This window comes from Cottoperca gobio, chromosome 7 (assembly GCF_900634415.1).
Source record: "Cottoperca gobio chromosome 7, fCotGob3.1, whole genome shotgun sequence".
NCBI classification, from domain to species: Eukaryota; Metazoa; Chordata; class Actinopteri; order Perciformes; family Bovichtidae; genus Cottoperca; species Cottoperca gobio.
The window spans coordinates 8,162,631-8,173,625 of NC_041361.1; positions in this window are offsets into that span (position 1 = coordinate 8,162,631).

Genomic DNA, 10,995 nt, shown 5'->3' on the forward strand with positions numbered 1-10,995 from the left:
GGATTTTTCATTTGTCTATCTGTGGGCTGTTTTGAAGCGAGAGGTGAGAGTCACCTACGCAGGCAGTGAGTCAGAGTGTAGAGGTGCAGGCCACAGGGGACTGAACTCCGCTTGAACTGCCGACAGTGTCAGATTTGCTGGGCACAGAGAAGGGGCAGCAGGGTTGGACGATTTAAAATATGGAGAAGACACATAGTGTATCAAATACCGCTATAGAGTTCGATGATATTCAATTTTCGCTGAACTCTAAGTGCACAAATTCATACAAAATCACGCCTCTAAACAGACTGTCATCTCTGATATGTTTCGGCTCTTTGAAATTTAACTCTGACACCTTGCAAGGGGGACATTTTTCTGGTTTGCAGTGTGTAGGAGGAGGCAGTCGATCACTCTGTAGCTTTGAGGCAATGAGATCACTGGACCTGTCACCTTTCTTTTATAGTGTGTGTGCATGTGTGCTATCATATTGGTCCCCTCAAAGTGCTTTAATGTTCGCAGCGTCACGCACGCCGCCCCTGACTAATGTGACATTCCTGAGCCATTAGTGACAGACATACAATACCGCCATCTAAGAGTAAAAGAGGGGCTGCTCTGTCTGCTGTCCTTGCACTCTTCTCTTTAGTCAAAGTAATAATTTGCATAACATTTGAAATAATGTTATGCTGACCTGATTACATAGAAAAGGGGATTGCCATTCCTTTTAATTTCTCACATGCGTTATTCCCATGGAAAGAATGTCTAAGCATTATTGCATCCCTCTAATAAACAAAAACAATGACAATTTAATTGATCTTTTTGCAGATACCCCAGTGAATTGGAAGCCTGGATGTGTCTTCATGAATTCTCCTTTGGTTTTGTGTACACAAAAGCTGATGTTTGAAAGTTTGCAAGTTTGGATGAGTTTTATTTAGTTAAAGAGTGCTGTCATCTTGGAAACAAAAAATACAAGCCTCTCTCTAAACAATTATCCTGTCAAGAGTCGTAAGTGGGGCTTTGCATGTGTATAACAGAACCGATTGCAGGGCTGCATATACTCCACTCTTAATTTGAGCAACAACACGTCAACAATGAAACAAACCTTTTCCAACGAGTAGGACTAACATTTTTGAAAGCTGAAATTGCAGTTTTCTCTGCTCTCGGTGTATGTGTTTGAGGTAATGTTTGGGATGCAGGAAGTGGCCTGTAAGTCTTGTACAAACACAGCCCTTCCAAAAAAAAATGCTGAGCTAAAGCATCTGCTTGCAGCTTCAGCTGTTTGTGTATACACGGATGTATGAGTGTGTTAGTGGGTGTCTCTCAGGGGTTCATAGTGCTCCATATCATTGATGAGAGAGGGTACAGTATATTACAGAGGCGGCAGGAGATGCAGAGCTGAATCACTGGAGGATCAAATTCGAGCCAAGAAGGTTAAGTCACTGGGTTAAAGTTTCAAACCCTGTTACACAATGACACTGCTTAAAGGCTTCATCGCCAAGCTTGTCTACGGGGGCTGGACTCATCTTGCTTTATCCTTTAAAAGACATTACAAAAAAATTCTCACAAAAGATCTTTACAGGCTGATATCCATCCTGAATGACAAAACAGGCATGTAGGATGGGGAAAGTAATAGCATGATGTTTGAAGGTGAGGGTGAACTGGGGATAAGAAGATGATAATGGGAGGAGGAAAAGACGAAGCAATGAGGAAAAAGAGATTCGACATTGGGGCAGGAGAGGGGGTGGTGGCTGTCTGGTGAATAATGAATGTTTCTGTTCACGGGAAGTTTATCAAATCAGTAGGGAGTAGATTTTGCTGAGGAATGCCACATGTTGCAATGTAGACTTGATCAATGGCATGTGCTGTGAGGGCTGAGAGATACGCTCACTGCACTGTTTGTACAATTCTGGATGATTTCAGGACTTCATAAAGTCTTTACATGCACACCGACATTGATGCTTCTGCACACAAAGAGCTCAGATCTCTGGACAAATAAACCAGTTTTACCCAAGGACAGGATATGGTCTCTAGGAGGGGGTACACACCATTTCCTGCCCACCTCCGCACTCCTGCTGTCCCCCTTCAATGGTGTGTGTAACTGTGTGTGTTATGTGGTTGGTGCTGTGTTTCCTCCTAAACACAGACCCTCTCTGTGTCCAAGGGGTCAGAGGGTAGAGGATGAGCCATAAAGGGACAGGAGGGTAAACAGATGAGATGTGTTGTGTGTAACAGAGGTTTCCATCTTAGTGCCATTCAGAGCTGCGTACGTACAGGTTTCCGTTGCACCCAAATAGTTAAGGGACAGTTGAACTACACTGTGGAGTTCTATTCAATCCTGTAAGCATGCACGAGAAAGTAAATACAATATGGATAAAGTCCTCTATCACGAATTGATTGGTGATTTTCTCTGATTTCTACTGTTTAATCTTTATTAAAGATACGGTAAAGTTGAGACTCTTCTCATGAATACAAAACGCAGACTCTGCTTGAATATGAATGTTAAGGTATACATTCATCATGTCACTCTTAAGAGACGGCATCAGTCAGTATAATCTTTCGTTAATTTAATGGTGAATCAAACACACCTAACCAGCATTAAATTAAGTTAAGTAACTAACTGTATCCACTGTTCAGTTTTAAAGTATGCATTTTACTTGAGTGTAAGGTAACATGTAACGCTACTTTATGCTTATACTCCACCCCACTTCAAAGAAAACAACTGTACTTGTATTCCCTTTATCCTACAGCTTTAGCTACTCTGAAGATTAAGATTGTACATATCAAAACCTATGTTTCATTAAATAATGTAAATGAGCTTGAATGCAGGACTTTTACTTGTAATGGAATATTTGTACATGGTGGTGCTACTTCTTAATTTCTTTCTTAATGAAATGAGTACTTCTTCCAGCGCCACACTTAACCATACACAAGGATGACAAATAGAGGTACTACATGTCACAGTGACTGCGGGGTTGAATATCACACATCTCTGAGTCTGATCTAGCAGGCTCCTGCCATCTGGTACAATTATACTTTATCTGATTAATGTTATGTAGTGAACTGAAAAAGGAGACAGCATGGTTTACTGTGTGGTGGTAAACTGGAGTTGTAAAGTTGTGTTTTTATCAATACTTTATAGCTGTTAGTTTCCCAGGGGGTTTCAATAGTGAGAGGTTAAAAGTTGTTGTACTTTCAAGAGCCCTTGTTCCAGTAGCATGACCTCACAGCCCACATTTGTTGCACAGAGCGAAGTGGTTGTGGTTGCATCAGTGGTAATGTGACCATGGCTTAACACATTTCGTTTCACTGATTAGCCCACCTTCACCCAGAGAGAGAGGAGGGGAGGGGAGGAAGGAAGGAAACCTTTGGGCTTTGATTTACTGAGAGATGTTGGTTAATAAGGAACCAGTGAAATCAGTGAGTGATATATCCCGCACATTCAGAAATGTCAGTGGCATCTACAGTGATTTATTTCAACCTGTTAGCCAACCAGGGTTCAATGCGGTGCAAGAAAAGAAGTGTCAGGGCCGAATGTGCACAAACCACACACAGAGTGAGCTCGGCAGTGGCCAGCAAGTCATGACATGAGTACTGACAGAAAGCACGATATGTGAAGAGTACATACTGGGGGTATGTTGCTAATAAAGTAGGTGTCAGAATAGATATAACACAATAAGTGACATGGTGAATTATAATAATACGAGAGGAGAGTGCTGTTGTGTTTTGCTTGAACCTCTAAATGAGTCTGTGTTGCACTTGGCAGCCAAGAGCAGAAAATCACTTATTTTTCTTCTTTTCTTTTATTCATCCCTTTCTTCTCGCTCTCTTGCCTCATGTTGTGTCATTCTTTCTCTCCCTCTTATTTACCACAGGTATTCAGGTATTTTCCCCCAGGGTGCTGCTGGTGGTGCGGAGAGGTGCAAGGTGCACTTTTGTCCTCCTGTCAGGGCCTGTGTGGGCCTAGGGGGGCGCTAGCAGAAGGACCGGGACAGTTCTATTGTCCCGACGCATTCCAGTCAATGAAGGATATGGTAGGGAGTGAGGGAGGGGTGTAGGGTAAGGGGGCCAAGACGGGTGGAGATCAGTCTTTGAGTTGGGGATCTAGAGTTTGTGCATGTGTGACTGCGGAGAGCACAGATTGCCTCCCTTGTCTGCCTCCCGTCTTGTCCCGTCCCGTCCTGTCCTGTCCCTTGAGGAGCCGTAGGGCAGGCGAGTGCACCTGCCTGAAATCCACACCCCAGGGCCAGACGCCTATCTCCCCCATCTCCAAGGTTTTACAGAAACACTGCAAGTGCCACACACACTGGTGTCCACTTACACTCTTTTAAAAAGGAGAAGGACATGAAGATGTATCGTCCTCTATTTCTCAGAAATTTGAATTTAAAATTGAAGTTGGAATTAATGCAGATGTGGAGCAGAAAGTCTGTTTAAAGGTCTGGTTCAGCTACCAAGCTCCTCTCCAGTGGAACCAGCTTCCAGTTTGTGTTCGGGAGGCAGACACCCTCTCCACATTTAAGAGCAGGCTAAAGACTTTCCTTTTTGATAAAGCTTATAGTTAGGGCTGGCTCAGGTTTGCCTTGGATCAGCCCCTAGTTATGCTTCTATAGGCTTAGACACCTCCCTGCTCTCCTCCTTCTCTTCCTCCCCTCCGTCTCTCTTCTTCTCCCTCTCTATCTGTATGCATTTATGTAAATGTATGTTACTAACTCATCATCCGGGGCATCATCCCCGGAGTTTCTGTCCCTCATGTGGCAGGTTGCCACTGATAAAGTTTATGTCAGGATCAGGAATCGTGGCTGCGCCTGCTGCCCTGGTCCTGCTGGACACCAGGAAGCCTTTTTGACATATTCCTGGATTCATCCAAACTTTCTCTTTTTCAACACAACATCATTTCTGTCAAATGCTGTATTTGTACTATGTTGTTTATCCTGTACATACGACATCTATTGCACGTCTGTCCGTCCTGGGAGAGGGATCCCTCCTCAGTTGCTCTCCCTGAGGTTTCTTCCATTTTTCCCCCTTTAATTATGGGATTTCTTTTAGGAAGTTTTTCCTTGTGCGATGCGAGGGTCTAAGGACAGAGGGTTTCGTAACCTGTACAGTCTGTAAAGCACACTGAGACAAATGTATAATTTGTGATTGGGCTATATAAATAAATTTGATTTGATTTGATTCGGTGGAGAACTACTTCATTGTGAAATCTGATAAATGGTCCGGGCTGACGACTAAGACTTTGAAAAAGTAGAATATCTGTTAGTGTGGAGGAAGAAGAATGCATGGAATAAAAAAGAAAATATCTGACTTTCTGCATTGATTTCTATCCTTTTACTTTTAAACTGTACATGTCCGAGTGTGAGTCGGACAGTGTTAAAAGGAGTGCTCAATCGGTGGAGTATCCTTGATGTGATGCTGAAATAAAGAGTTTCAAGGAACAACCGTGAGCCTTGAAACAAATGAATACGGACTTATACAATCCTTAAGCAGATCCTTTCTAAGTGAATCAGCAAAGTTTTGCTTTGGAACTATTTTGCACCTTTTTTCTACTGAAAAACATGCCACATGATCCACAGAGAGCATGGAGACACTTAAGCCACTATACATAGAAAGCAATAAATAATCTCCATGCAGAGCATTGTATTGCATGTCTACTGCTCAATGTCCACTCATCTCTTACATAATGATCACATTACTTTGCTACAGAGTTGAGCTTGCCATGTTTTCTTTGGCATAACAAGAATCGGCCCTGGTTTGTCATGGACAACAGATTCACATTGCACGAGAGGCTAGTTGGATTAACGTTGCATGTCAGAACACATGGTTGGGCTGATGTGCATGCTTGTGTGTGTGAGTGTGTGTAACTAGACCCTCTTGTGCAAGTAGGGACAGGTGTGTCACCACCTGACCACGCCCCCGGGCCACACGGCACCTCCTGTCCCTAACACCTGTCCCCTTCGTCTGTGCAAAGACCTGTATACCCCTCTTCTCCCTCTGTCACACACACACACACACACACACACACACACACACACACACACACACACACACACACACACACACACACACACACACAGGGGCTGAGGTTTGTCTGGGAGGAAGGCAGGTTGCTGGGCTGTGACGGAGCGAGAGGGGGATCAGATCAGGTGGTCCGGTAGCCAGTTTGTTTTGAATAATCACACAGCTGTCCCTCTGAAACTAGAACTCCATCGAAGTGTCCCCTTCATACTTCCTGTCTGTCCTACAACATGGTGTCATCTCTGCCCACACGGTGACATCGGTGCAAGCTGTTGGTCAGCCGCTTCAGACCATTACATCCCTGTGGCAACAGATGGGAACATATCAAAACAATACCTTCTCTCTATGTCCAACAACGACAACAACAGTTTCGTTTTCTCATTTCTGAAGTTTTGGCTATATATTTGTATGGATTGTGGCGAGTATTTTACTCACTGCTCCCTTGTTGGGGATGCAATGATATCACTGCAGAGGAGTAATGAAGTAATGAAGAAAATGTTAGGATTTCACAAAATATATCTCTTTAACAATGTGACTGGCATGTTTATAATAGCTGTAAATTATTACACAGACTCTCTGTTGTTTTTAAGTAATCACATCTATAATTAACCCATTTATGGAAATTCAAAAACTAACAAAACTTTACACACATACTCATAGACATACAAATACATACACACATACTATTTATTACTGTAGAGGTCTATAAATCAAGATTCAGATTAATTTTGTCTGCTTCTTTTCTAGATCATTTCTGAACGTGTCCGAAAATCCAAATTTACAAAAAAGCAACATTTTGTAAAATTCCCAATTCAATTCAATTGACAATAATTATAACATGGCACTTGTGTGCCGCTTTTGATTTAGTTCCAACAAATGAGGTAATACGTTTGTTTATACCCTGTGTGATCATATGACGGACTGTGTTGCTCGGCCTCTTTTCCAGCGAGTTCATCCTTAGATCTTAACTAAAGTGGATGATAAAAATGTTATCATAACTGGTAGAAAATGATGGCCAGAACTATGAGAACTATCAGAATTGTGTGTGTGTGTGTGTGTGTGTGTGTGTGTGTGTGTGTGTGTGTGTGTGTGTGTGTGTGTGTGTGAGTGTGTGAGAGAGAGAGAGTGGGAGGGACAGGCCAAAGCAGCCTGAAGGCCATTGTAAATTCCTTGCTGGCTCAACTAAAGACATTCTTCTCTGCTGTTTTTCTTTCTAATCTCTATGCTCAGATTACCAGCTAGAGGGCCCGACCAGACGAGAGGAGTACCGGGTGGCATGCATGCACGCACATGTGCCCAAACAAGCACAAACACAAACACACACATGCACCAGCATTACAGACATGCAACATCTATTGTAAAACACTGCAGTACGCTGTGGATGCTAAAGAGCTTTAATGGAAGATCCACCTGGTATGTCAGTATTGATTGAAGCTGAATTTGGTGTCACACAAATTAAATAAAACACACCAACACACTGAAGTCATTACCTGAAATGTTGTTTTTTTCTTTTTTTTAACCTAAAGAAAACAACTCCCTGTGGAGAATACTGAGAGAGACACACACACATACACACACACACACACACACACACACACACACACACACACACACACACACACACACACACACACACACACACACACACACACACAAAACATAGCATTTGAAACTAGAATCTTTCCTTAAAGCCTTCCCAGATGTGCCCAAAGAAGTGTCACTGGAATGATACCGCTCCACTGAGATTCACTGTTAGATGTGATCACACTAAAAATAAATAAAGCTGGAGCAGTTACTGTTCTAATTGTAGAATAATCTAAGTGGTGTTGCCAAGGTGTGACATGTGAGCAGGCAGAGATAGGATAGGCAGAGAGTCAATTTCATACTAAAATATTTAAAAATGACAACATACAGTTGTGAGTATACAGTAAATTAATTGATTAAAGTCAATGAGAGATTAAGCTTGATCCATTAATTTATCTTTTTTCAAAACAGATTCCAGAGTAGTATTTTTGACACCAAGTTCAAATGATAGTGTATAAGGAAAGGTGGTCTGCTGATGTTGATGAGTGTTTAGTTATGTTCAGATACATTACAATCACTACATTTACAATATCAATCTATGGCCTCACCACCATCATCAAAGTTCAACTTGGAATTCTTACTCTGTTCAGTCTTTGTCCTCATCTGTCTTGACCTTACACTCACTACACAACTCTTGCACTCCACAAAGTCCTATGGACAGCTGAGACAACCCTTATCGGTCCTCAGACCTTCACCAGGTAAAATTCATAATTCTTTTTTTTCCTAAAAGCATGTCTTGAGGATGCAGGGGAAACTATTTTACATCCACTTGTCTGATTCCACCTTCATCCTTTTGTGAAGCATTATTTGTAGTTTTCATGGACATCATAATCACCTAATTTGGATTTACATGGTCTTCAATGGACAGTGACGCTCTTTTGTAGGGTAATATTTCTCTCGCCACTCATGCACACACACCCACAGATCCCAAACAGCTGGGTAAATCTTGATTCCTGTCATGGTGACAACAGGGCTTAGTGCGGGCCCAGTAAGGTGCTCCACCAGAGGGCAGAGACCACCTGTCATCCCTGGAGCAATCAGTCAGACTAGAATCAAATGTCTCATTTGGTTTTGACTCCTCTGTAATATCTGTATTCTCAAAGAAAAGTAATTACGGGATTTCCCATTTGCTCTTTAAACATGCCATGTCACACTCCCACTTCTGCCTCTCTGTCCCTTCCCCCTTTTTGGCCTAAGCTGCTGTGCTAAAAGACACACAACTAATTAACCCCAAAGTAACACCTTACATCGAGGGAAAGCAGGGACTGACTGGGGGTCGGGCAGAAGGGGGTGGCAAAGGAAATAAAGTATATACTAGTTAAGTAATTACCCACAACTCAATTCAGACCCCCACCTTAGCTCAGGTTTGGCTAAGCTGCTCGGCTGAACCAGCATGAGTCTTCACACTTCAACAGGTGTGGGGACAAGAAAGAGGGAAAGGGCGTGAATTATGTAAAGAAACAACAACAAAAAAAGAGAGTCTGAGCACCTGTTTTGGACAGCCATGCCTTCCTTTTTGCAGGCAAGGGCTTGTCCAAAACAACACATTAAGGCCTCACTGCCTGTTCAGCTATGTGAAGTAATACTGAGTCCATTTTCAGAGGTTAAAGGTAAACAGGAATGGGGAAAAAAATTCAAGAAGGACTTGTAATTATGTTCAGTAATTACTGATGGTTAAGGTAGTAAATCAAACAGAACTGTAGGCCCACAGAGATTCTCATTTTACAGTGGCCTACGTATGCACGCAGCGGCGATGTAGACTTATTAATAAACGCTGCTGCAAAGGTAGGTCATTTTATCTTCAATGCTAGTTAGCAACATTTGGCAGATCACAAACAGCTGCCAAATAGCAGATTGAGAGTTCAAACCAACAAGAGACAATTCAAATAAATAAAATATATGTTTACGTTTACGTTAGCGAGGATAACATCGCCGCTCTTCTCACTCACATAACACGGCTTGAGCGGTGTATCTCGAGCTCTTTGCGAGTGATTTACACGGGCATGGACGAGCACCCTGTCATCTTTCACTGGTTTGGTAAGAAGACTACCAACCCAGCCAGAAACAAAGAAATGATAAGCATCTAAGCTCTTGTATGCCTTCATTTGTGCGTTGGTTGCCCACGACGTCTGTAGCACAAGGTAGTTCACAATATCCGGATATTCAATCGGCGGTAATGAATCTAAATCCTTAATATAATCCGACGGCTTTAGCGTGTACGGGTCAAGGCCTCAAATTTGGACTTTTTCTCTGAATCTTGCCTTTGCAGGAGACTCCAGAGAGTCACAATACTTCAAAGAAGTCAGAGTTGTATTGTTGTAGTTGTTCGCTTTAGACGCCATTGTTGATTTGTATTCCAACCAACATGGCGTCGCACGCATACGTCACACAGTTTTGTCACGTGTTTGCACACGAAGAATACAATGCTCACAATCAATGTAACTGCAACATGTCCTCTGTTTGTCGGATTAGTTTCTTAGATAAGAAAACAAATATTACAGTTACAGACAGACACTTTTTCCTGTTACAGGCTCAAATTTTAGACCAAATTAAAAAAATACTTGCGCACCTCTAATGAAGGTATACAAAAGAAACTCTAAATAAGTTGCTAGTTTAAATTCGCTTTACAGTCTAAAATCTATGTGATGGACGTCACCATTTCCAGCAAACTGCTGTTTTTAACAGATTCTTCTCCTCCATAACCATGTTGATTAAGGAAGCGGACAGTATACATGGGGATGCCGAATACTGCTGAATGGCATGAAACCAAATATAATACACCATTCAAACAGTGTATTCAATGCTGGTTTAGTTACTGCAGCGTAAAGGTTTCTTTTTCATTAAAGTTTCATGTTATTTTGTTTATCCATTGTGCAGGAATTGACACCAGGCACCACGAGGAGCAGATGCCGCTTCAACTATTTCAGAATTAGTCTGACATTATTGTCCACACCCAAACATACAAGGCATGATTATCTGATCTGCAAAGGACCACAGTAACAACATGTCAGGGGTCTGGAGGTTCCTTGTACCTCTTCTGGAAGCCCCCACTACACACAGCATGCCTACAGAGCTCACTGTGGCTCATTAACCTCCTGGTGGGGGGGAGGGGGTGGGGGTCAGGGGCATCAAAGTGGCAGGATCACTGCAGACTCACCCAGCAATCCTACCATGGGGGTCTGGAGCCGCAGCGTCTCACCTCCTAATGAGAGGCCATGACATGCACACATCCACACACAGTTTGACCCCCTCAGGACCAGCTGGAAAAAAGTCTGACATGCCTGTCCCCCCCCCTCCCCCTCTCATCTCCTCCATTCCTCTCCCAAACTCCACAAATTCCAGCCAAAAAGCAGCAGCTCGCACTGACCGCTGGCCGGCTCGTGTCTCACCTCCTAAATGCACCTAAATCTAGATTCCCTCGAG